We start from the raw sequence: 25,089 nt of genomic DNA, 5'->3' as shown, positions 1-25,089 counted from the left end.
ATGGGTGAATGGATTTGATGTGGGGGCTGTGGGAGAGTGTGGGCATCGGTGTTGGAGGGGCAGGGCCCCGCGGAGGAAGAGGGGGGGTGGAGGCCCGGGTATGGGGTGTTTGGGTAAGGCCGCAAAACAGGAGCTGCGCCAGAGGGGGCGGGTCCGGCTCAGATGGGAAGCGCGGGCTTTTTCCCGCGTTAGGGAAGGATGGGGGCGGGGCCGGGGGGGGAAGGGCGGTGCTGGAGAGGAGTGCACACTGATTGCCAAGGGGTGGGGGGATTCTCACACTGGGGGGTCGATGGAATGGCGGGAGAGGCCGGGGTCAGCAGGAGTCAGCTGACTTATGGGAGTGTCATGGGGGGAGCAAAATGGTTAGATGAGGATCTGGAGGGGGGGAACTGGGTTGCTGCTGCATTGGCCAAAGGGGAGCTGAAAGTTGGAGAGGGGGTCCGCCGCGAGGGTGCGGGAGGCGTGGGCACGTGGCTAGCCTAGAAAAGGAGATGGCTAGTCGGCCGGGGGGAGGGGGCGGGGGCAGGGGGTGCGAGTAGCCCCCTGATCCGGCTGATAACTTGGAATGTGAGGGATCTGAACGGGCCGGTGAAGAGGGCCCGGGTGTTCGCGCACTTAACCACATCTGCCGTCAGTCCTTTTATGCTCCAGGAGATGCATCTGAAGGTGGCAGATCAGGTTAGGCTGAGAAAGGGATGGGTCGGGCAGGTCTTTCATTCAGGGCTGGATGCGAAGAACAGAGGGGTTGCAATACTGGTGGGGAAGCGGGTGTCGTTCGAGGCACTGGATAATGGAGGTCGATATGTGATGGTGAGCGGTAGGTTGCAGGGGGTGCGGGTGGTACTGGTGAACGTATATGCCCCGAATTGGGATGATGCCGGATTTATGAAATGCATGTTGGGTCGGATTCCGGATCTGGAGGTAGGAAGCTTGATAATGTGGGGGGGGGGGACTTCAACACGGTGCTGGACCCAGCACTGGATCGCTCGAGGTCCAGGACGGGTAAGAGGCCGGCTGTGGCCAAGGTGCTCAGGGGGTTTATGGACCAGATGGGGGGAGTGGACCCATCGAGGTTTGTCAGGCCTCAGGCCAGGGAATTTTCCTTTTTTTCCCACGCCCAAAAAGCCTGCTCCCGGATAGATTTTTTTCACCTTGAGTAGGGCGCTAATCCCGAAAGTGGAGGGAATGGAATATTCGGCCACAGCCATCTCGGACCACGCCCCGCATTGGGTGGAGCTGGAGTTGGGGAGGAGAGGGACCAGCGCCCGCTGTGGCGTCTTAATGTGGGACTGTTGGCGGATGAGGGGGTGTGCGGGCGGGTGCGGGGGTGTATTACAAAGAACAAAGAAATGTACAGCACAGGAACAGGCCCTTCGGCCCTCCAAGCCCGTGCCGACCATACTGCCCGACTAAACTACAATCTTCTACACTTCCTGGGTCCGTATCCTTCTATTCCCATCCTATTCATATATTTGTCAAGATGCCCCTTAAATGTCCCTATCGTCCCTGCTTCCACTACCTCCTCCGGTAGTGAGTTCCAGGCACCCACTACCCACTATTGAAAGATACTTGGAGGCCAACGGGGAGGTGCAGGTGGGGGTAGTCTGGGAGGCGGTGGTCAGGGGAGAGCTAATCTCCATTAGGGCCCACAGGGAGAAGAGAGAGAGGAGGGAGAGGTTGGTGGGGGAGATTTTAAGGGTAGACAGGAGGTATGCAGAGGCCCCCGAGGAGGGGCTACTCAGGGAGCGACGGAACCTCCAGACGGAATTCGATCTGATGACCACGGGGGAAGCAGAGGCACAGTGGAGGAAAGCGCAAGGGGCGGCGTATGAGTATGGGGAGAAGACGAGTCGGATGCTGACACACCAGCTTCATAAGAGGGAGGCAGCGAGGGAGATTGGTGGAGTTAGGGATAGAGTGGGGAATATGGTGCGGAGTGCAGTGAGAATAAACGAGGTATTTAGGGATTTCTATGGGGATCTGTACAGGTCTGAGCCCCCAGCGGGGAGGAGGGGATGCGACGATTCCTAGATCAGTTGAGGTTCCCGAGGGTAGAGGAGCAGCAGGTGGCTGGTTTGGGGGCGCCGATTGGGCTGGAGGAGCTGGTTAAAGGATTGGGGAGCATGCAGGTGGGGAAGACCCCGGGGCCGGATGGGTTCCCGGTTGAATTCTACAGGAAATACATGGACCTGCTGGGCCCGTTGCTAGTGAGGACTTTTAATAAGGCGAGGGAGGGGGGACCTTGCCCCCGACAATGTCCGGGGCGCTGATTTCTTTAATTTTGAAGCGGGACAAGGATCCATTGCAATGTGGGTCATATAGACCGATCTCGCTCCTCAATGTTGATGCTAAGGTGCTGGCTACGAGAATTGAGGACTGTGTCAAAGAACAAAGAACAAAGAAATGTACAGCACAGGAACAGGCCCTTCGGCCCTCCAAGCCCGTGCCGACCATACTGCCCGACTAAACTACAATCTTCTACACTTCCTGGGTCCGTATCCTTCTATTCCCATCCTATTCATATATTTGTCAAGATGCCCCTTAAATGTCCCTATCGTCCCTGCTTCCACTACCTCCTCCGGTAGTGAGTTCCAGGCACCCACTACCCTCTGCGTAAAAAAACTTGCCTCGTACATCTACTCTAAACTTTGCCCCTCTCACCTTAAACCTATGCCCCCTAGTAATTGACCCCTCTACCCTGGGGAAAAGCCTCTGACTATCCACTTTGTCTATGCCCCTCATAATTTTGTATACCTCTATCAGGTCGCCCCTCAACCTCCTTCGTTCCAGTGAGAACAAACCGAGTTTATTCAATCGCTCCTCATAGCTTATGCCCTCCATACCAGGCAACATTCTGGTAAATCTCTTCTGCACCCTCTCTAAAGCCTCCACATCCTTCTGGTAGTGTGGCGACCAGAATTGAACACTATACTCCAAGTGTGGCCTAACTAAGGTTCTATACAGCTGCAACATGACTTGCCAATTCTTATACTCAATGCCCCGGCCAATGAAGGCAAGCATGCCGTATGCCTTCTTGACTACCTTCTCCACCTGTGTTGCCCCTTTCAATGACCTGTGGACCTGTACTCCTAGATCTCTTTGACTTTCAATACTCTTGAGGGTTCTACCATTCACTGTATATTCCCTACCTGCATTAGCCCTTCCAAAATGCATTACCTCACGTTTGTCCGGATTAAACTCCATCTGCCATCTCTCCGCCCAAGTCTCCAGACAATCTAAATCCTGCTGTATCCTCAGACAGTCCTCATCGCTATCCGCAATTCCACCAACCTTTGTGTCGTCTGCAAACTTACTAATCAGACCAGTTACATTTTCCTCCAAATCATTTATATATACTACAAAGAGCAAAGGTCCCAGCACTGATCCCTGTGGAACACCACTGGTCACAGCCCTCCAATTAGAAAAGCATCCCTCCATTGCTATCCTCTGCCTTCTATGGCCTAGCCAGTTCTGTATCCACCTTGCCAGTTCACCCCTGATCCCGTGTGACTTCACCTTTTGTACTAGTCTACCATGAGGGACCTTGTCAAAGGCCTTACTGAAGTCCATATAGACAACATCTACTGCCCTACCTGCATCAATCATCTTAGTGACCTCCTCGAAAAACTCTATCAAGTTAGTGAGACACGACCTTCCCTTCACAAAACCGTGCTGCCTCTCACTAATACGTCCATTTGCTTCCAAATGGGAGTAGATCCTGTCTCGAAGAATTCTCTCCAGTAATTTCCCTACCACTGAAGTAAGGCTCACCGGCCTGTAGTTCCCGGGATTATCCTTGCTACCCTTCTTAAACAGAGGAACAACATTGGCTATTCTCCAGTCCTCCGGGACATCCCCTGAAGACAGCGAGGATCCAAAGATTTCTGTCAAGGCCTCAGCAATTTCCTCTCCAGCCTCCTTCAGTATTCTGGGGTAGATCCCATCCGGCCCTGGGGACTTATCTACCTTAATATTTTTTAAGACACCCAACACCTCGTCTTTTTGGATCACAATGTGACCCAGGCTATCTACACCCCCTTCTCCAGACTCAACATCTACCAATTCCTTCTCTTTGGTGAATACTGATGCAAAGTATTCATTTAGTACCTCGCCCATTTCCTCTGGCTCCACACATAGATTCCCTTGCCTATCCTTCAGTGGGCCAACCCTTTCCCTGGCTACCCTCTTGCTTTTTATGTACGTGTAAAAAGCCTTGGGATTTTCCTTAACCCTATTTGCCAATGACTTTTCATGACCCCTTCTAGCCCTCCTGACTCCTTGCTTAAGTTCCTTCCTACTTTCCTTATATGCCACACAGGCTTCATCTGTTCCCAGCCTTTTAGCCCTGACAAATGCCTCCTTTTTCTTTTTGACGAGGCCTACAATATCACTCGTCATCCAAGGTTCCCGAAAATTGCCGTATTTATCTTTCTTCCTCACAGGAACATGCCTGTCCTGTATTCCTTTCAACTGACACTTGAAAGCCTCCCACATGTCAGATGTTGATTTGCCCTCAAACATCCGCCCCCAATCTATGTTCTTCAGTTCCCGCCTAATATTGTTATAATTAGCCTTCCCCCAATTTAGCACATTCATCCTCGGACCACTCTTATCCTTGTCCACCAGTATTTTAAAACTTACTGAATTGTGGTCACTGTTACCGAAATGCTCCCCTACTGAAACATCTACCACCTGGCCGGGCTCATTCCCCAATACCAGGTCCAGTACCACCCCTTCCCTAGTTGGACTGTTTACATATTGTTTTAAGAAGCCCTCCTGGATGCTCCTTACAAACTCCGCCCCGTCTAAGCCCCTGGCACTAAGTGAGTCCCAGTCAATATTGGGGAAGTTGAAGTCTCCCATCACCACAACCCTGTTGTTTTTACTCTTTTCCAAAATCTGTCTACCTATCTGCTCCTCCATCTCCCGCTGGCTGTTGGGAGGCCTGTAGTATACCCCCAACATTGTGACTGCACCCTTCTTATTCCTGATTTCTACCCATATAGCCTCACTGCCCTCGGAGGTGTCCTCTCGCAGTATAGCTGTGATATTCTCCCGAACAAGTAGCGCAACTCCGCCTCCCCTTTTACATCCCCCTCTATCCCGCCTGAAACATCTAAATCCTGGAACGTTTAGCTGCCAATCCTGCCCTTCCCTCAACCAGGTCTCTGTAATGGCAACAACATCATAGTTCCAAGTAGTAATCCAAGCTCTAAGTTCATCTGCCTTACCCGTAATGCTCCTTGCATTAAAACATATGCACTTCAGGCCACCAGACCCGCTGTGTTCAGCAACTTCTCCCCGTCTGCTCTGCCTCAGAGCCACACTGTCCCTATTCCCTAGTTCTCCCTCAATGCTCTCACCTTCTGACCTATTGCTCCCGTGCCCACCCCCCTGCCATACTAGTTTAAACCCTCCCGTGTGACACTAGCAAACCTCGCGGCCAGGATATTTATGCCTCTCCGGTTTAGATGCAACCCGTCCATCTTATACAGGTCACACCTGCCCCGGAAGAGCTCCCAGTGGTCCAGATAACGGAAACCCTCCCTCCTACACCAGCTGTTTAGCCACGTGTTCGTCTGCTCTATCTTCCTATTTCTAGCCTCACTGGCACGTGGCACAGGGAGTAATCCCGAGATTACAACCCTCGAGGTCCTGTCTTTTAACTTTCTGCCTAGCTCCCTGAACTCCTGCTGCAGGACCTCATGCCCCTTCCTGCCTATGTCGTTAGTACCAATATATACAACGACCTCTGCCTGTTTGCCCTCCCCCTTCAGGATTCCCTCTACCCGTTCGGAGACATCCTGGACCCTGGCACCAGGGAGGCAACATACCATCCTGGAGTCTCTTTCACGTCCACAGAAGCGCCTATCTGTGCCCCTGACTATAGAGTCCCCTATTACTATTACTCTTCTGCGCTTTGACCCTCCCTTCTGAACATCAGAGCCAGCCGTGGTGCCACTGCTCTGGCTGCTGCTGTTTTCCCCTGATAGGCTATCCCCCCCGACAGTATCCAAAGGGGTATATCTGTTCGAGAGGGGGACAACCACAGGGGATTCCTGCACTGACTGCCTGCCCTTTCTGGTGGTCACCCATTTCTCTGCCTGCACCTTGGGTGTGACCACATTTACATAACTGCGATCTATGACGCTTTCCGCCACCTGCATGCTCCTAAGTGCATCCAATTGCTGCTCCAACCGAACCATGCGGTCTGTGAGGAGCTGCAGTTGGGTGCACTTTCTGCAGATGAAGCCATCCGGGACGCTGGAAGCCTCCCGGACCTGCCACATCTCACAGTCAGAGCACAGCACCCCTCTAACTGACATTGCGTCAATTAATTAAAATTAAAATTTGTCTTTTTTTTTAAATACTTTGTTTAAAAATTGCAAAGTTACTGTCAACTATCTGTTTCCTAGCACTAGATTTCTAATAGAAATGCGATAGCTAACTATAATATTCTCCGATCTCTGGCTTAGATATTCTCTAAATTATAATTAAGTTATTATGTTTAATTAGTTCCCAAATACTCAAATTTTTTTTTTTTTTTTTAAATTTAGGTTAGAATCCCAACCAGCCACTCGGGTCACAGCTTTTCTGTGATGTCACTTCAGTTTCCCCCCGACACACACAATTTGAAAAAAGGTATAAAAGTAAAAATCACTTACTTACCTTCTTACCTTCTGAGTGTCTGAGATGTTCTCAGGTTCTCTCGCTGACAGAGACTGCTCCTCCACCTCCGATCCTTGACCTGCACAATGCTAATAATATAATAATATAATATGGCACTTACCTTACACCAATGGGTCTTATTATTAGGTTAGAGGAGGAGGGCGGGTGGGAGACACTACACGTGTAGTGTCTCGGGTTTCCTCTCCACCAGAATTTATTGGTTGGGGGGGGCGGGGGGGGGGAGACTTGCCAGAGGTCGAACTTCCGGTTCCCGCCTTATATAAAAACAAATAAAACAGAAAAGAAGAACAGACACGGGACCAGGCAAGGCTTTTAAATACACTACTCACCTCCCAGAAGGCCCCTGCGCACCGCTGCCGCCGAAATCCAAAGGGCTGCTCCTGTAAAGGCAAGGCTTTTTAAATACACGACTCACCTCCCAGAAGGCCCCTGCGCACCGCTGCCGCCGAAATCCAAAGGGCTGCTCCTGTAAAGGTAAGTGGTTTTAAACTCACTACTCACCTCCCAGAAGGCCCCTGCGCACCGCTGCCGCCGAAATCCAAAGGGCTGCTCCTGTAAAGGTAAGTGGTTTTAAAGTCGCTACTCACCTCCAAGAAGGGCCCTGCGCACCGCTGCCGCCTGGGGGTGATTCATGAGGACCAGACTGGGTAGGCAGCTAAATACTAATGTGCGGAGGCTCCTCAATGTGATTATGATGCCCTCGGTGGAGGGGGAAGCGGAGGTAGTGGCAGCTATGGATGCGGAGAAGGCCTTTGATCGAGTGGAGTGGGAGTATCTTTGGGAAGTGTTGTGGAGGTTTGGGTTTGGGGAGGGGTTCATCAGTTGGGTCAGGCTGCTATATAGAGCCCCTGTGGCGAGCGTGGCTACGAACCGGCGGAGGTTGGAGTACTTTCGGCTGTACCGGGGGATGAGGCAGGGGTGTCCCTCATCCCGCTTGTTGGTTGCACTGGCAATTGAGCCTCTGGCCATGGCACTGAGGGAGTCCAGTAAATGGAGGGGATTGGTTCGGGGGGGGAGAGGAACACCGGGTGTCGTTGTATGCCGATGACTTGTTGTATGTTGCGGATCCAGTGGAGGTGATGGCGGAGGTCATGTGGATCCTGAGGGAGTTTGGGGACTATTCGGGGTATAAACTCAAAGTGAGCTCTTTGTGGTGCATTCAGGGGACCAGGGAAGGGGGATAGATGAGCTACAGCTGAAGAGGGCGGAAAGGAGCTTTTGGTACCTGGGGATCCAAGTAGCTAGGAGTTGGGGGGCCCTGCACAAACTCAATTTGATGCGGTTGGTGGAGCAGATGGAGGGGGATTTTAAAAGATGGGATATGCTGCCACTCTCACTGGCGGGTAGGGTGCAGTAGATCAAAATGACGGTCCTCCCGAGGTTCCTCTTTGTGTTCCAGTGCCTTCTCATTTTGATCCCCAAGGCCTTTTTCAAACGGGTAAGCAGGAGCATCATGGGATTTGTGTGGGCGAATAAGACCCCGAGGGTGAAGAGTGTGTTTCTGGAGCGCTGCAGGGACAGGGGGGGGGGGGAGCGGGGGTGCAGAATCTATGTGGCTATTATTGGGCAGCCAATGTGGCGATGATCCGTAAGTGGGTAATGGAGGGAGAGGGGGCGTTGTGGAAGAGGCTAGAGATGGCGTCCTGTGTGGGCACGAGCCTGAGGGCGCTGGTGACGGCACCACTGCCGCTCTCGCCGACAAGGTACACCACGGTCCGGTGGTGGCGGCGACGCTGAAGATCTGGGGGCAGTGGAGGCGACATAGGGGCGAGGTGGGGGCCTCGGTTTGGTCCCCGATTCGGGAGAATCATCGGTTCGTCCCGGGAAGGATGGATGGGGGGCTTCGGAGCTGGCATCGGGCAGGGATTAGAAGAATGGGGGACCTGTTCATCGATGGGACGTTTGCGAGCCTAGGGGCGCTGGAGGAGAAGTTTGGGCTACCCCCGGGAGTGCAGGAGGCCGGTATTCTGGCCTTTGCGTACCTGGTAGCCCGGCGGAGGATTTTGTTACTGTGGAAGGATGCGAAGCCCCCCAGTGTGGAAGCTTGGATCAATGACATGGCAGGGTTCATCAAGCTGGAGAGGATAAAGTTTGCTTTGCGAGGATCTGTGCAGGGGTTTTTAAGGCGGTGGCAACCGTTCCTAGACTATCTCGCGGTGCGTTAGGAGGAGGACAGCAGCAGCCAGGGGCGGAGGGGGGGAGGGAGGGGGGGGTTTCTTTTGCGGTGGCGTTTGGGTTAAGGTGGGGGGTTTCCCTATTTGTGTTTTCTACTGTTATATGGGGGGTTATTGTATTTGGGGTAAATCCAATGTATAATTTCTGCTTGTGTTTTTGGATTTTTTTATTGTTGGTAGGGGGGGGGGTTGTTGAAAATTTGATAAAATTTGAATAAATATATTTTCAAAAAAACCCAAAGTGATCAAAAGAGTCATCAGTAGCAGACACCTGCTCACCAGGGTTCTGTCATAACGTTTATGTTCTCGCCATCATTGTCATATTCCAGACATGAACACACGCGTTGAATTGCAAAGGAGAAACAAATACAGCTTTCCGTGCTAAATATGGGGACCATATGGGGGGGTCAAGGGGAAAATTCTCAGTGGACGGTGTTAATTCTGAGACAAAGAAAAGTGGTTGTGGTTGCTGGAGGTCGCACAACGCAGACTCAGAACATCACTATGCCCTGGTTAGTTCCTGCACTAACCATTATCGTGCTTTATCAAAGAACATTTTTCATCACCATGCATGGAGTGGGAGCATTTTCTGATGGCTCAGTATTCAGCACCACTCACAACTTCTCCATTCCTACAAACACAGGATCTGGGTTTGGGTGCAAAGGTAACAGGTAACAACTGCACCACATATTAGCCAGGTAGAGATCTCCTTGAACAAGAAAAATCCAGCCATTTGAGACACCGTGGTTAACATTGCTGTCTCACAGTGCCAGGGACCTGGGTTAACACTGCTGTCTCACAGTGCCAGGGACCCGGGTTAGCACTGATGTCTCACAGTGCCAGAGACCCGGATTAACACTGCTGCCTCACAGTGCCAGGGACCCGGTTTAACACTGCTGTCTCACAGTGCCAGGGTCCCGGTTTAACACTGCTGTCTCACAGTGCCAGGGACCCGGGTTAGCACTGCTGTCTCACAGTGCCAGGGACCCGGGTTAGCACTGCTGTCTCACAGTGCCAGGGTCCCGGGTTAACACTGCTGCTTCACAGTGCCAGGGACCCGGGTTAACACTGCTGTCTCACTGTGCCAGGGACCCGGGTTAACACTGCTGCCTCACAGTGCCAAGGACCCGGGTTAACACTGCTGCCTCACAGTGCCAAAGACCCGGGTTAACACTGCTCTCTCACAGTGCCAGGGACCCGGGTTAACACTGCCGCGTCACAGTGCCAGGGACCCGGGTTAGATTCCAGCCTTGGGTGTCTGTGAGGAGTTTGCATGTTCTCCCTTTGTCTGTGTGGGTTTCCTTTGGTTACTCCGGTTTCTTCCCACAGTTCAAAGATGGGCGGGTTAGGTAGATTAGCCATTCTAAATTGCCCTTAGTGTCCAAATGTTAGGTAGGATTACAGGGATAGAGTGGGGTGGATGGGGAAGTTGGCTTATGTAGGGTGCTCTTTCAGAGGGTCAGTGCAGACTTGATAGGCCGAATGGCCTGCTTCCGCACAGTGCCGAGTCTATGATTTATTTCCCCTTGGCCTTTGTGATGAATGTAAGAAATCAGTATATATATTGTATTTTATATATATATTATATCTATTTAATTAATGTTTTTAAAGCCTGGGTTAAGGTATATGTTTGTCGCAGTAATATTATTAATGAAGCTAAGTGAAGGTATCCAGACTGTGCGTCTCCTAAAGCTATAATTAAAGAGTCGTTTTGATGAATGTAAGAGACTGGTATATATGTTGTATTGTATGTATCTGGTGCAGTATTTGTTTAAAATGTCTGAGTTGGGGTGTGTATATATCTGATGCAGTAATATTTTTATAAATCCCCTTGTTTAACATACAGGCCGACTTTGAGTCTGCAGAAGTGCAATTAAGGTGTCATAAAAGCAAGATCATTATTCATTCCAACCATGTATATTGTTTATCTATATAGGGCTAATGGAATGTTGTTGATATAAAGAAGGTTCTCCGTAATGTAGATAATTGAGGGGTTGTGGTTAGCCTTAGTAGGGTAGCCATAACCCAGTTAGTGGGACAGGGATGGTGTAATTAATGGGAGCAGCCAGGTTTGTAGCCTGCAAAATAGCTTTTTAGTTTTATGGATGCTGTGAGCTGAGCAACAGCTTTTACGTAAGGCTGTGAGATTCACCATTAATCTGACCGGCAGCGTTCTGCAGCTTGTTTACCCAAAGGGTCTCTCTCCTCGAGCAGTCTTTCAAAGAACTTTCAATCCAGGGAACGGCAAATAAACTAACTTTATTTAAAGATGTTTTTTGGCCTGTGATTTGATTTGATTTTGATTTGATTTATTGTCACATGTACCGAAGGACAGTGAAAAGTATTTTTCTGCGGCCGAGGGAACGTACACAGTACGTACATAGTAGACAAAAGTATAATCGACAGAGTAAATTGACAAATGGTACATCAACAAACAGTGATTGGTTACAGTGCGGAACAAATGGCCAAACAAAGCAAATACATGAGCAAGATCAGCATAGGGCGTCGTGAACAGACCAGTCTGAGGGGGAGTCGTTGAGGAGTCTTGTAGCTGTGGGGAAGAAGCTGTTCCTATGTCTGGATGTGCGGGTCTTCAGACTTCTGTATCTTCTGCCTGTGGAAGGGTCTGGAAGAAGGCAATGCCTGGGTGGGAGGGGTCACTGACAATGATGTCTGCCTTCCTGAGGCAGCGGGAGGTGTAGACAGAATCAATGTGAGGGCGGCAAGCTTGTGTGATGCATTGGGCTGAGTTCACCACACTCTGCAGTTTCTTGCGATCTTGGGTCGAGCAGTTGCCATACCAGGCTGTGATGCAGCCGGATAGGATGCTGTCTATCGCACATCTGTAGAAGTTTGTGAGAGTCGATGCAGACATGCCAAATTTCTTTAGCTTCTGTAATTTTCTTGACTGTTGCATCAACGTGAGTGGACCAGGACAGACTGTTGGTGATGGTGACCCCCAGAAACCTAAAGCTATCGACCATCTCCACTTCGGGGCCATTAATGCAGATGGGGGTGGGTGTCATGCTACGCTTCCTGAAGTCGATGATCAGTTCCTTGGTTCCTTAGTGATGAGTTTTGCTTGATTGGAGATAAAGGAGATATCACTTACGAGTTAAAGAGTTTAATTGTATTGTTAAACTGGTAATTAGAAGCTATATTTCTGTGATGTTAAGGTAGTTTAATACAGTGTTCATAATAATGTTTGTTCTAATAAACCATATCCTTATTTGTGCGGAATCACTCCTGGAGCAAAGTCTCCATTCCTCACAGTTTGACAAATTTTTAAAAAAGTATTTGGGGGAGCCAGGTTCGTTTGTAGTTTTGCAGTTTGCCATCAGGTTTGAGTCTGACTAGACAGAAGGAGTAATAATAATAATCTTTATTAGTGTCACAAGTAGGCTTACATTAACATTTCAATGAAGTTACTGCGAAAATTCTCTAGTCGCCACATTCCGGCGCCTGTAAGGGTACACTGAGGGAGAATTCAGAATGTCCAATTCACCTAACAAGCACATCTTTTGGGTCTTGTGGGAGGAAATCTGAGCTCTCGGAGGAAACCCACGCAGACACAGGGAAAACGTGCAGACTCCGCACAGACAGTGACCCAAACCGGGAATTGAATCTGGGTCTCGGGCACCATGAAGCAACAGTGCTAACCACTGTGCTACCCTGCCGCCCGATTTTAAGTTGATCAGTGGTGTTTCTAAATGCTGTTAGGTTGAGCAGGTATGCATTGAATCTGCTCTTGAAAAGGTCTCTACACATCTAAACAAGTCATCTGTTTGTTAACTTTATTTATCAGTGGCATTTGACCTATATTGGGTTTCTTAATTGGAGTTAGTAGCAGGTATGGATAGGAAGTTCAGATTTTCCTCTTGTTTAAGAACTTTTTATCTGTTAATTGTAAAGCTTTTTTTTTTTATGTTATTGTGGGTAATTCTGTGTTTAAAGTTTGTTTTAACTTAAAAGATACCCATTGGTCAGCATCATCAGTCCTGGGCGAAGTATCCTTTCCTCACAGTTTTACAAATTAAAAATAAATTGTTTGGGGTTCTGGTCTGGGATCCGAACACCTTTGATGGTCTCACTGTTATGCAGTTCCCACCATAAATAATAACCCTGTGGGTCACCACTGACTGACAATTTAATGGGATCACCACTTCTGCACAGAGGCAACACCGAGATTGGATATTCTGTAAGCAATGGCTTGCCTCCTGACCTCTCAAACTCACCACTCACGTGGATGAAGCTGGTGTAACAGAATCACAGAATTCAAAACCTGGACAGAGCAGTTTATTTGATTGGCACCATTAGCACCAGACTCAATAACCATTCCCTCCACCTCCCATTGCAGTATGCTAATCTCCAGGGTGAAGTGTACCACCAAGATTACTGTAAGAGTATCTCTCTCCCCTGCAACCTCCACCATTTACAGTAACAGAAATGCCATGGAAACACAACTTAGGTTATTTTCCATCCTGACTTGGACATGCATCTTTGATGCTGGGTCAATATCCTAGAGTTCCGGACCTACCACCATTGTGGGGGTACCATTAGCACAAGGGTTGCCACGGTTCAACAACAACCATCATCATCACCACCAACATTTTGGGCCAACAATTGATGAGCAGTAATCCCTGCCTATTGTGGCAGCTATATTTGAGAATTCATTTTTAAAAAGCATTTGTTACATGATATACTGGTGCAGTCACTGGACACAGAGTAAATATTCTTTTGTGATATTTCTATATATTTTTCTAACCACTCATGTTCCATTTGAAGCATTAAAGTAGCACCGAGGGAGCTCCTTGATGCTTTGGCATGACACTTAATATGAAAACAATTTCATCTCTGAAGTTGTAATTATATAATTGAGGCATTAACACGCTTTTGGTATATTTCCCTGAATAACAATAGTTCTGGGGTGATTCGCCTTGCTCATACTAAATATTTGCAAGTTCAGTGCAGATTCAGTACAAGTAGGTGGCACGTTGGCACAGTGGTTAACATTGCTGCCTCACAGCACCAGGGACCTGGGTTCAATTCTGATCTTGGGTGACTGTCTGTCTGCAGTTTGCACATTCTCTGCGTGGGTTTCCTCCGGGTGCTCTGGTTTCCTCCCACAGCCCAAAGATGTGCAGGTTAGGTGGATTGGCCATGATAAATTGCCCTTAGTGTCCAAATCTGTGTCAGATAGGTGGGGTTTTGAGGATAGGGCGGGAGAGTGGGCCTGGGTACGAAGCTGGTTCGGAGCGTCAATGGGCCGAATGGCCTCCTTCTGCACTGTGGGGATTCTATTCTGATTTGGTGTGGTTTTATTTTCTCTTGGTCCAGGCACAAAGCAGACTCCATTCTGTCAAAAATATTTAATATTTGATGTATTCAGGCGAAATTGTGGAGGTACAGTTTTAGGGAATGTTCTCAATGTCTAAACTGTGACCACCACCTCATTAAAAGTCTATCAAGAGGCTAACTTGAGCCATTTATATATTTTAATGAGTACTTTCAGTTTACCTATGCATAGGAATGAATCGCTGGATTACACTTCATGCATATCGTTTCTCACTTTGCCAACTGCCGGGTGTTACGCTCTGACGCTTGGCTGGAGGGAATTAGTGACTAGAGAAAGTCTAGTTCGTGACTAGTTAAATGTTTATTGCTAAACATTAGCCTGGGTCCGATAACAATGAGAGAACTATCAAAATCTACCAACTATTACATTAAAATTATAAATTATCGAAGAACTACTACAAATGTGTCTATCCACTACGAGGACTATTTCCAGACTCCCTGAGGTAACGGTATCACGTGGTTGTTCTCTACTGCCGCCTGCTGGTTGGAGGTCATACCTACTACTATTTACATGATTGCTTATGCATAACATCACACTGGGGGCTTACATGGTTTAGATTTGGGCAAACTCAAACAAGTTTCTGGTGGATTTTAATGTAAGATAGGGACGTCCCATGGTTAATGATTTCCACCTGGCCCACCAACCAGTGATCAAAGTAGATGTGGTGAGCCTATCAGCACCAAACACGGACAAGAAACTGTGTGTGATTGGAGGAGAAGGGTCTTGGGCAGTAGAGCAGTGACAGTGAGAGAAGATACAGACCAGGGGGTAGCAAGGGAACCATTAAAATGGGGTGGGAGGCAGAAAGGGAGCAGTTACAGAGGACTGCAGCAATTATAGTGGGGCAGGAGGTGGCGAGTGAGTGGCTTTGGTGGAACTTCAGAGGGAGCAGCTGTCTCTGTCAGCATTCAGCAAGGTTTAATCTCTGAGGAGCAGCTCGACAAGTATATCTTCCAAGAAGTTTTATGGATAAGAATATGCCCACAGACACAACTCCAATGACAGCAAGGACTCTGATGTGCCACTGGAAGGACGAGTGCACCCTCACCACATTTCTCCAGGAACACGGGGATGGATTCTGTTTTCTGAGCTGAAATCAAAATGCTTTCGATATCTGGAATGGGATGATTGGGCTTTTGTAATCACTGCCATTCTGAGTGCCTTAGACAGAGAATGCCAGGGAAATTGAAGGGTTATCCCAGATTTCCCTCCAGCATTCCCAGTAAGTGGCTTCACAGCAACACCAACAGTGGATCAGAGGTTAGGTTGGAGTGGGGGCGCTGGCAGGGATAGAAAATTCTGGAAGAGTGACTGTGGAGAACGAGGAATAAACTGGTGACTGAGAAGTGGGAGGGAAATGCCAGGTACGCAATTGGAGGAGATCACAGGATGGGAAAAAAACAAACACATCAAACTATGTAAAAAGAAATTTATATGCTTGTGTGTAACTTTGTCAATTAGCAATCTCCTTAAATGTTTAATTAAATAACTAACTCAGTAGTTTCTACTGCATTGGGCACAATTCACCCAAAAAATGACTATGGACTGGATTCTCCGTCTCGTGACGTCAGAAGGGCAATTTATGATTGGACGGAGAATCCTGCGCTGGGGAAGAAATGGGATTGGCGCCGGGATTGTTTCCGATGCTCCGGGGACCCCATTGGCATTGGGCTCGAGGTCCGTGCCCTGTGCCAGCGGGAGGATGCAAAGGGCTCATTAAGACCCATTTGCATCCTATTAATGGTTCGGGCACCATATTCTCTGGGAACCCATGTTTCTCCCGTCCTCTGGGCTGCGAATCACATGGGCGAGGATTGGTGCTGGTCCTGACAAGCGTGTATCTGACACGGTGGGTCAAGGGGGTAATTCTTTTAAGGAGTTGCCCTCAAAGTCCATCGGAGGGCTGCTCTCAGCCCCACAATGCAAGACCTACGTACCCCACCCCACCAGACCTCCCCTACCACCGCACATCAGAGACCCCCAATTAATGATACCCCCCAAGAACCCTAATTAAAGAGACCCCCCCCCATGGGCCCTCTAAATTAAAAGACACCCACAGAGACCCCTTAAATAAAAGAAGTGAAATATATTCTATTTCATGCATAACCTGCCATTGGAATTCAAAGATGTCAGAGATGAACAATTTAAATAGACAGAGTGGGAAATATTGCACAAGAAATTAAAAAGAACAAACTGCAAAATGATATGCCACAGTAGGATTCAAACCCAGCTCCCTGGATCTTGACCTGGATTAGTAGTTCAGTGACAATGCCACTACATCACTGCCTCCCCTATAAGGGGAGCAACACTGGAATGTGAAACTACAAGGATGATTGCTCTTGGCACTGAATTCAGTTCAAAATTAGTCAACAGTGGGAGTGTATTTGGCTGGAATTGTGATGTTCTGTTTGGTAAATTTGGAAATCATCCTCTGCCCTCACCTAACTCGTAAAACATGTCTAATAAATGCCAGGAGTAATGAGTGTTCTGTTCCTCCCTGAGGACATTCCTTAACTTGATAACTATAAAAGTTCACTATGTGAAAGGTGAATGGAGAAAGAAGTGTCATTGCATATATATTGGGCGGGATTCTCCAAACCCCGCCGGGTCGGAGAATTGCCGGGGGCTGGCGTGAATCCTGCCCCCGCCGGTTGCCGAATTCTCTGGCACCGGATATTCGGCAGGGGCGGGAATCGCGCCGCGCCGGTTGGCAGGCGATGGGCCGAAGACCCGCTGCTGGAATGCCTGTCCCGCTGGCGAGAATCAAACCACTTCTCTTCCCGGCGGGACCAGGCGGCGCGGGCGGGCTCCGGGGTCCTGGGGGGGGCGCGGGGTGATCTGGCCCCGGGGGTTGCCCTCACGGTGGCCTGGCCCGCGATCGGGGCCCACTGATCCGCGGGCGGGCCTGTGCCGTGGGGGCAGTCTTTTCCCTCCGCCTCGGCCACAGTCTTCACCATGGCCGACGCGGAAGAGACCCCCCCCCCCCTGTGCATACGTGGGGATGACGTCAGCAGCTGCTGACGCTCCCGCGCATGCGCGGACTTCCGCCGCCCGGCAAAGTCCTTTTGGCCCCGGCTGGCGTGGCGCCAAAGGCCTTTACCGCCAGCTGGCAGCGCGCCAACCACTCCGGTGTGGGGCTAGCCCCTCAAGGTGAGGGCTTGGCCCCTAAAGGTGCGGAGTGGTTCACACCACTCCATCCCGCCGGGACCCCCCGCCCCGCCGGGTAGGGGAGAATCCCACCCATTGTTCTGCGCAATGACAAGCTTGCACAGGAAAATTGTGCAATGGGAATATTTGTCCCTGGTGATTTATTGCATATAGAATAGAAAAATATTTCATTCCAAAAAATGCCATGTGGTGCTATTGACAACTGAAATCTATCTGCTGTGTTCTAATTAGATACTGTGTTCATCTCCATTGGAACTATTTTATCCATAGTTCAATCTTAACAACTGCGAGCTTCTACTTATTCATCGTCAAACATCGACAAATGATAATGTCACATTGGATTGCAAGAAATCCTTCAGGTTTTTGGGAGTGTTCTGGGCGAGGCGTTTTCAGAACCCCAAAATGTATCATGGAGTTCAACCAACCTCTCCCTTTAATGTATTTGTTGCTTTTCCGAGCACACGGCTTGTTCCCTAGGGGTGGGATTACAATTATGACACGTGGGTTTTTAAACACAAAACAATGTTTATTCCATGAACTCAACTTAACATCTTAAATAAACATTGGATCTCTTATCACCCCTTACTCCAAAGATAACGCCAAAAATATTGCAATAGTAAATAATTCCTCAAAATGTTCCTTCAAACTTCCAAGAGACTTAACACCTTTAAACAAAATCACATCAGGTTAAAGGTTTTACTGTTATGAGTTTAAATCGCCCAAATGATCCAGAGATAGTCTTTCATGGCAGAGATCACAGCAGATCCAGCTCACTGCAAAACACAGACACTGCCAAGCTTTTTTCAAACTGCAAAACTAAACTGCAAAATGGCTGACCTGACCTCCGCTCCACCCACTCTCTGGCATCACTGTTTTCTTAAAGGTACATTGCTTAAACATCCATGTCTTAAAGGTACTCTCACATGACAGGGGATTCATAACCTTTGACCACCATTCTGTCCTGGAAACAAGTATTTCAGTACAAGACTGAGTGTGTCTATGTTACTATCCTCATAAATAAATTGAAAGCTCCTTATTACAGATTATGTTGCTTTTAATATTTGGGACATAGTGGCTCTTGTGACAGTAATTATAATTCATTCATCCTGTGCCAGTCCTCTGTGCCACCTTTATCCAACCAGCCAATCAGGTCACAGGCTGGCGACTGGATGAGGGATAACCTCTTCAGCCATGACTCATGTCTCCTGTCAGGAACATGCACATTGCTGCAGAATTGGCATACAAGAGCCACATAACCTTGTCTGTCACTTATTCGAAAAATTCCAGCAAGTTTGTTAAACATGATCTTCTCTAAACAAATCCATGTTGACTCTCCTTATTTAGCCCACATTTGTTCACGTGACTGTTTATCTTGTCCTGAATTATTGGGTGAGATTTTCCAGCCCTGCCCACCACCACCATCACCTGGTTTTGCTGAAAGTCGAGGGATTTGCGACGGGGCAGGAAATTCTGGCCATTCTTTCAAGAGGTTTCCTCACTGCCAAAGTTACCCGTAACAACCTCCCCGAACAGGCAGCGGAATGTGGCGACTAGGGGCTTTTCACAGTAACTTCATTTGAAGCCTAGTTGTGACAATAAGCGATTTTCATTTCATCTGACGCGCCTTTGTTGCTGGGATTATCTTTGCAACCCTTTTTTGAACAAGGGCATAACATTTACAATTCCCCAGTCCTCTGGCAGCACCTCTAAATCTAAAGAAGACCGAAAAATTATGATCAATGTCGTTGTAATTTCCACTCTCACTTCCCTCTGTGTCCTTGGATACATTCCATCCGGTCCTGGTGCTACAAGTATAGGCAGCCTGCCCAATAGCTGCTCCGTTTAATTTTAAATCATTCCAGTGTGTTAATTATCTCCTCTTCCACGTGGCTTGGTATCATCTTTTTAATTGGTAAAGGCAGCTGCAAAGTATAGAAACATAGAAGATAGGAGCAGGAGGAGGCCATTCTGCCCATCTAGCCTGCTCCACCATTCATTCTGATCATGGCAGATCATCCAAATCAATAGCCTAATCCCGCTTTCCCCAATATCTTTTGATTCCCTTCGCCCGAAGTGCTATATCGAACTGCTTCTTGAAACCATACAATGTTTTGGCCTCAACTACTTCCTGTGGTCACGAATTCCACAGGCCGACCACTCTCCAGGTGAAGAAATTTCACCTCACCTCTGTCCTAAATGGTCCACCCCGTATCCTCAGACTGTGACCCCTGGCTCTGGACACCCCCACCATCGGAAACATCCTTCCTGCATCTACCCTGTCCAGTCCTGTTAGAATTTTATAGGTTTCTATGAGATTCCCCCCTCATTCTTCTGAACTCCAGCGAATACAATCCGAACCGATTCAATCTCTCCTCATATGACAGTCCTGCCATCCCAGGAATCAGTCTTGTACACCTACGCTGCCCTCCCTCCATAGGAAGAACATCCTTCCTCAGATAAGGAGACCAAAACTGAACACAATACTCCAGGTGTGGCCTCACCAAGACCCTGTATAATTGCAGCAAGACATCCCTGCTCCTGTACTCAAATATTAATACCTCAGCTCTGCGTCCTGCGTATAAATCCCCTCTATGGTGCCTAATTTGTTCCATTCCTCCTTTTATTATTTGTTTGCCGATCAAAGACTTTGGGATTCACTTTTATATTAACTGCCAGTTTCTTTTCGTACTCTCTCTTAGCTTCTCTTATTTGCTTTTTCACCTCCCCTGTGAACTTTCTATGTTGAATCTGGTTCTCCATTGTATTATCCACCTGACAAATGTTCTCCTTCACGTTAATCTTGATCTCTTTTGTTATCTGGGGAGTTCTGACTTTGTTACCGCTACCTTTCCCCTTTGTGGAAATATACTTTGACTGTATCTCAGCCATCTCTTCTTCAAAGGTGTCCTATTGTTCAGCCCCCTTTTTTCCTGCCAACCTTTGATTCCAATTTATTTAGCCCAGATCCATTGAAATTAGCTCCACCCCTCCGTTAATTATTCTTGTTCTGGGTTGTTCTTTATCCTTTTCCATTATGATTCAATGATTACTGCCCGAAATGTTCTCCAACAGACACTTGATCCACTTGGCCCAGTGTGGTAGTCGGTATTAGGGGCATTACGGTACCTAGGTTGAGGCTGTAAGATCATTGGTGTGGGAGGTACCTGAGACAGCAATATCATTGGTGAAGCCTGCCTGCTGGTTCCGCCCAGTAAGGCGGAGTATAAGAGTCTGTGTCTCCCTAGCAGCTGCATTCTGTACCTGCGCTGCTGGGGGAAACACCTAGTCCAATAAAGCCTTCAATTATCATCCAATCTCGCTTCTGGAGTCATTGATCGAGCATCAATTTATTGGACTAGATTTTAAAGAATGGAGCTCCGAATCAAGCCGGAGTATCTGCAACTCAGCCCCCATGCGGCAAACTCAGCGGCAACCTTCAAACACTGGCTGGCGTGTTTCAAATGGTACCTCAGGACAGCCACGACTGCACCCACGGAGGACCAGAAACTGCAGGTTCTCCACTCAAGGGTGAGCCTAGAGTTCTACACCCTCATCGAGGATGCGGACGATTTTGAGGCCGCTATGGCCCTGTTGAAAGGACACTACATTCGCCCAGTAAACCAGGTTTACGCCCAACATCTGCTAGCGACAAGGCGACAAATCCCGGCGGAAACACTGGATGAATTCTACCGCGCGCTCCTGGTACTAGGTAGGAACTGTGACTGCCTGCAAGTTTCAGCCAGCAACCACACAGAACTTTTAATCTGGGACGCATTTGTTGCAGGTATGCTGTCTTCCCAAATCCGTCAGCGATTGCTGGAGAAAGAGACGCTTGGCATCAAGGAGGCACGGGCCCTTGCTAGCTCCCTGAATGTGGCCTCCTGAAACGCCTGCGTGGACATCCCCGACCGCGCGGCAGCCCCTTAGGCAGCGTGGAATCCACCCGTGGCCGACCCCGATGCATCCCCCATCCCCCCACAAGCTTGTGCTGCGTGACTACCAGGCAACCCCAGGGGGGCCCCACTGTTATTTTTGTGGGCAAGCCAAGCACACCCGGCAGCGCTGCCCGGCCCGCTCCTCCACCTGCAAAGGTTGTGGCAAAAAGGACCATTTTGTGGCGGTATGCCAGGCCCGGGCGGTCGCCGTTGTCTCCGGGGGTGAACCGGGGCCGCCACCACAACTCTTTCCATGGGCCACGTGCGGGCCCCAGGTGCCGCCATCTTGTTCCCTTGGGACCACGTGCGATGCGTGGGAGCCGCCATCGTTCCCACCCCCAGCCATGTGCGACCCGTGGGCGCCGCCATCTTGCCCACCCTGAGCCATGTGCGACCCGTGGGCGCCGCCATCTTGGCTGGAGTCTCAGGACCCCGATTCGGATGACCACACACCGCCCGAGGAAAATCTTCAACTTTTACCATGACTTGCCTCGGTGACCCTGGACCAGTCTCGGCCCCGAACGCTCTCAACCGCGACGTCGACCGCGCTCATCAACTGGCGCAAAACATCCTGCCAGATCGACTCCGGGAGCACAGAGAGCTTCATACACCCCAACACGGTAAGGCGCTGTTCTCTTCCCATACACCCAGTTAACCAAAGAATCTCCCTGGGTCCGGGTCTCACTCTGTAGAGATCAAGGGGTTCTGCGTAGCGAACCTCACGGTCCAGGGAAGAGAATTAAAACATTTCCGACTCTACGTCATCCCTCACCTCTGCGCTGCCACGCTCCTGGGATTGGACTTCCAATGCAACATCCAGAGCTTAACCTTTAAATTCGGCGGCCCTATACCCCCCCCCCCCCCCGCCCCATACTGTCTGCAGCCTCGCGACCCTCAAGGTCGACCCGCCTTCCCTTTTTTGCAAACCTCACCCCGGATTGCAAACCCGTCGCCACCAGGAGCAGACGGTACAGTGCCCAGGACCAGACCTTCATTAGGTCGGAAGTCCAGCGGCTACTGAAGGAAGCTATTATCGAGGCCAGCAACAGCCCCTGGAGAGCTCAAGTAGTGGTTGTAAAGACCGGGGAGAAGCACAGGATGGTCATCGATTTATAGTCAGACCATCAACAGGTATACGCAACTCGACACGTACCCTCTCCCTCGCATATCTGATTTGATCAATCAGATTGCACAATACAAGGTCCATGGTGGACCTCAAATCCGCCTACCACCAGCTCCCCATCTGCCCGAGCGACCGCAAGTACACTGCATTTGAAGCAGATGGGCGGCTCTACCACTTCCTAAGGGTTCCCTTCAGTGTCACAAATGGAGTCTCGGTCTTCCAACGGGAGATGGACTGAGTGGTTGACCGGTACGGTTTGCGGGCCACGTTTCCATACCTCGGCAATGTCACCATCTGCAGCCACGACCAGCAGGACCACGACACCAACCTCCGCAAATACCTCCAGACCGCAAAAACCCTTAACTTAACCTACAACACGGAAAAATGAAAAAATGAAAGAAAAAAAATGAAAATCGCTTATTGTCACAAGTAGGCTTCAATGAAGTTACTGTGAAAAGCCCCTAGTCACCACATTCCGGCGCCTGTTCGGGGAGGCTGGTGCGGGAATTGAACCGTGCTGCTGGCCTGCCTTGGTCTGCTTTCAAAGCCAGCGATTTAGCCCAGTGTGCTAAACCAGCCCCTAAACCATGCGTGTTCAGCACCGACCGTCTAGCCATCCTCGGCTACGTAGTGCATGATGGAGTCATCGGCCCAGATCCCGAAAGCATGCGCCCCCTTATGGAGTTTCCCCTCCCCCACTGCTCCAAGGCACTGAAACGCTGCCTGGAAATTTTTTCATATTGCACCCAGTGAGTCCCCAATTATGCGGACAAGGCCCGCCCACTAATCCAATCCTCAGTTTTCCCCCTGTCGGCAGAGGCTCGCCAGGTCTCCAGCCGCATAAAGGCGGACATCGCGACGGCCACGATGCGCGCAATCGATGAATCCCTTCCCTTCCTAGTCGAGAACGACGCATCTGGCGTAGCTCTGGCGGCCACCCTCAACCAAGCGGGCAGGCCCGTGGCCTTCTTCTCACGCACCCTCCATGCTTCAGAAACCCGTCATTCCTCCGTTGAAAAGGTGGCCCAGCCATAGTAGAACCTGTGCAGCACTGGAGGCATTACCTGGCCGGCAGGAGATTCACGCTCCTCATTGACCAATGGTTGGTAGCTTTCATGTTCGATAATGCACAGTGGGGCAAGATAAAGAATGATAAGATCTTACGGTGGAGGGTCGAGCTCTCCACCTACAGCTATGAGATCTTGTATTGTCCCGGGAAACTAAATGAGCCTGCTGATGCCCTATCCCGCGGCACATGTGCTAACGCACAAGTGGTCCGACTCCGGGCCCTCCACGAGGACCTCTGCCACCCGGGGATCACTCGATTCTTCCATTTTATCAAGACCCGCAACCTGCCCTACTCCCTCGAGGAGGTCAGGACCGCCACCAGGAACTGCCAAATCTGCGCAGAGTGCAAGCCGCACTTCTACCGGCCAGAGAAAGCGCACCTAATAAAGGCTTCCCGTCCCTTTGGACGTCTCAGTATGGACTTCAAAGGGCCCCTGCCCTCCACCGACCGCAACACATACTTCCAGAACGTGATTGACGAGTACTCCCGGTTTCCATTCACCATCCCCTGCCCCGACATGACCGCAGCCACCGTCATAAAAGCCCTCCACAGTATCCTTACCCTGTTCGGTTTCCCCACCTACATACACAGCGATAGTGGGTCCTCCTTCATGAGCGACGAACTGCATCAATTCCTGTTCAGCAAAGGCATCGCCTCAAGCAGGACGACCAGTTATAACCCCCGGGGAAACAAACAGGTAGAGAGGGAGAACGGAACGGTCTGGAAGACCGTCCGACTGGCCCTACAGTCCAGGAATCTCCCAGTCTCCCGCTGGCAGGAGGTCCTTCCCGATGCACTCCACTCCATCCAATCACTGCTGTGTACCACGACAAACGAAACCCCTCATGAACGTCTCCTTGTCGTCCCTAGGATGTCCTCCTCCGGGACCTCGCTCCCAACTTGACTGGCAGCTTCTGGACCCATTCTGCTCCGCAAACGCGTGCGGGCGCACAAGTCGGACCCATTGGTAGAGAGGGTCCACCTCCTTCACGCTAACCCTCAGTACGCCTACGTGGCGTACCCTGACGGCTGGCAGGATACGGTCTCTCTACGGGACCTGGCGCCCGCTGGATCCCCCCCCACACCCCCCCCCCCCCCCACCAATCCCACCCTCCCTCCCACTGGCGCACCCCACGGCTGCCCCCTTCCCAGGTGAATCGGTTCTTCCACTGGTCCCACCCAGGGGTGATGAAGCTGCTGAAGAAGCCAAAGTCACGCTCCCAGAGTCACGGATGCCCGAGCCGGCGCCTGCATCACCGCTGAAACTGCGACGATCACAGAGGACGACCAGGGCCCCCGATGGACTAATTGCTTCACTCTCTGATATGTACATATAAAATTAATACTGTAAATAGTTGTGACATGTAATAAGGCAAAACACTGTACCACTGACGGGTACCACCATAACCTCTACCACTGTATGACGTGAGACCACCACCCCCGCTGGACTCTTTTTTTTTTTTTTTAACAGGGGGTGAATGTAGTAGTCGGTATTACGGTACCCAGGTTGAGGCTGTAAGACCATTGGTGTGGGAGGTACCTGAGACAGGAAGATCATTGGTGAAGCCTGCCTG

At 49.9% G+C, this 25,089-nt stretch overlaps 1 long non-coding RNA gene across 2 annotated transcripts in view; it reads right to left on the bottom strand.

The window, feature by feature from the left end:
* Nucleotides 1-11,104: 11,104 nt before the first annotated feature.
* LOC140393619 (uncharacterized) overlaps nucleotides 11,105-25,089 on the bottom strand; it is an 83,641-nt gene continuing 69,656 nt past the window's right edge. For both annotated transcript variants that reach the window (XR_011935698.1, XR_011935697.1), the window contains exon 4: nucleotides 11,105-11,945. This is a non-coding gene — a long non-coding RNA (uncharacterized lncRNA). The remainder of the gene's footprint in view (nucleotides 11,946-25,089) is intronic.

This window comes from Scyliorhinus torazame, chromosome 17 (assembly GCF_047496885.1).
Source record: "Scyliorhinus torazame isolate Kashiwa2021f chromosome 17, sScyTor2.1, whole genome shotgun sequence".
Lineage (NCBI taxonomy): Eukaryota > Metazoa > Chordata > Chondrichthyes > Carcharhiniformes > Scyliorhinidae > Scyliorhinus > Scyliorhinus torazame.
Note: the sequence above shows the minus strand (reverse complement) of the source record. Positions and strands in the feature narration are given on the sequence as shown.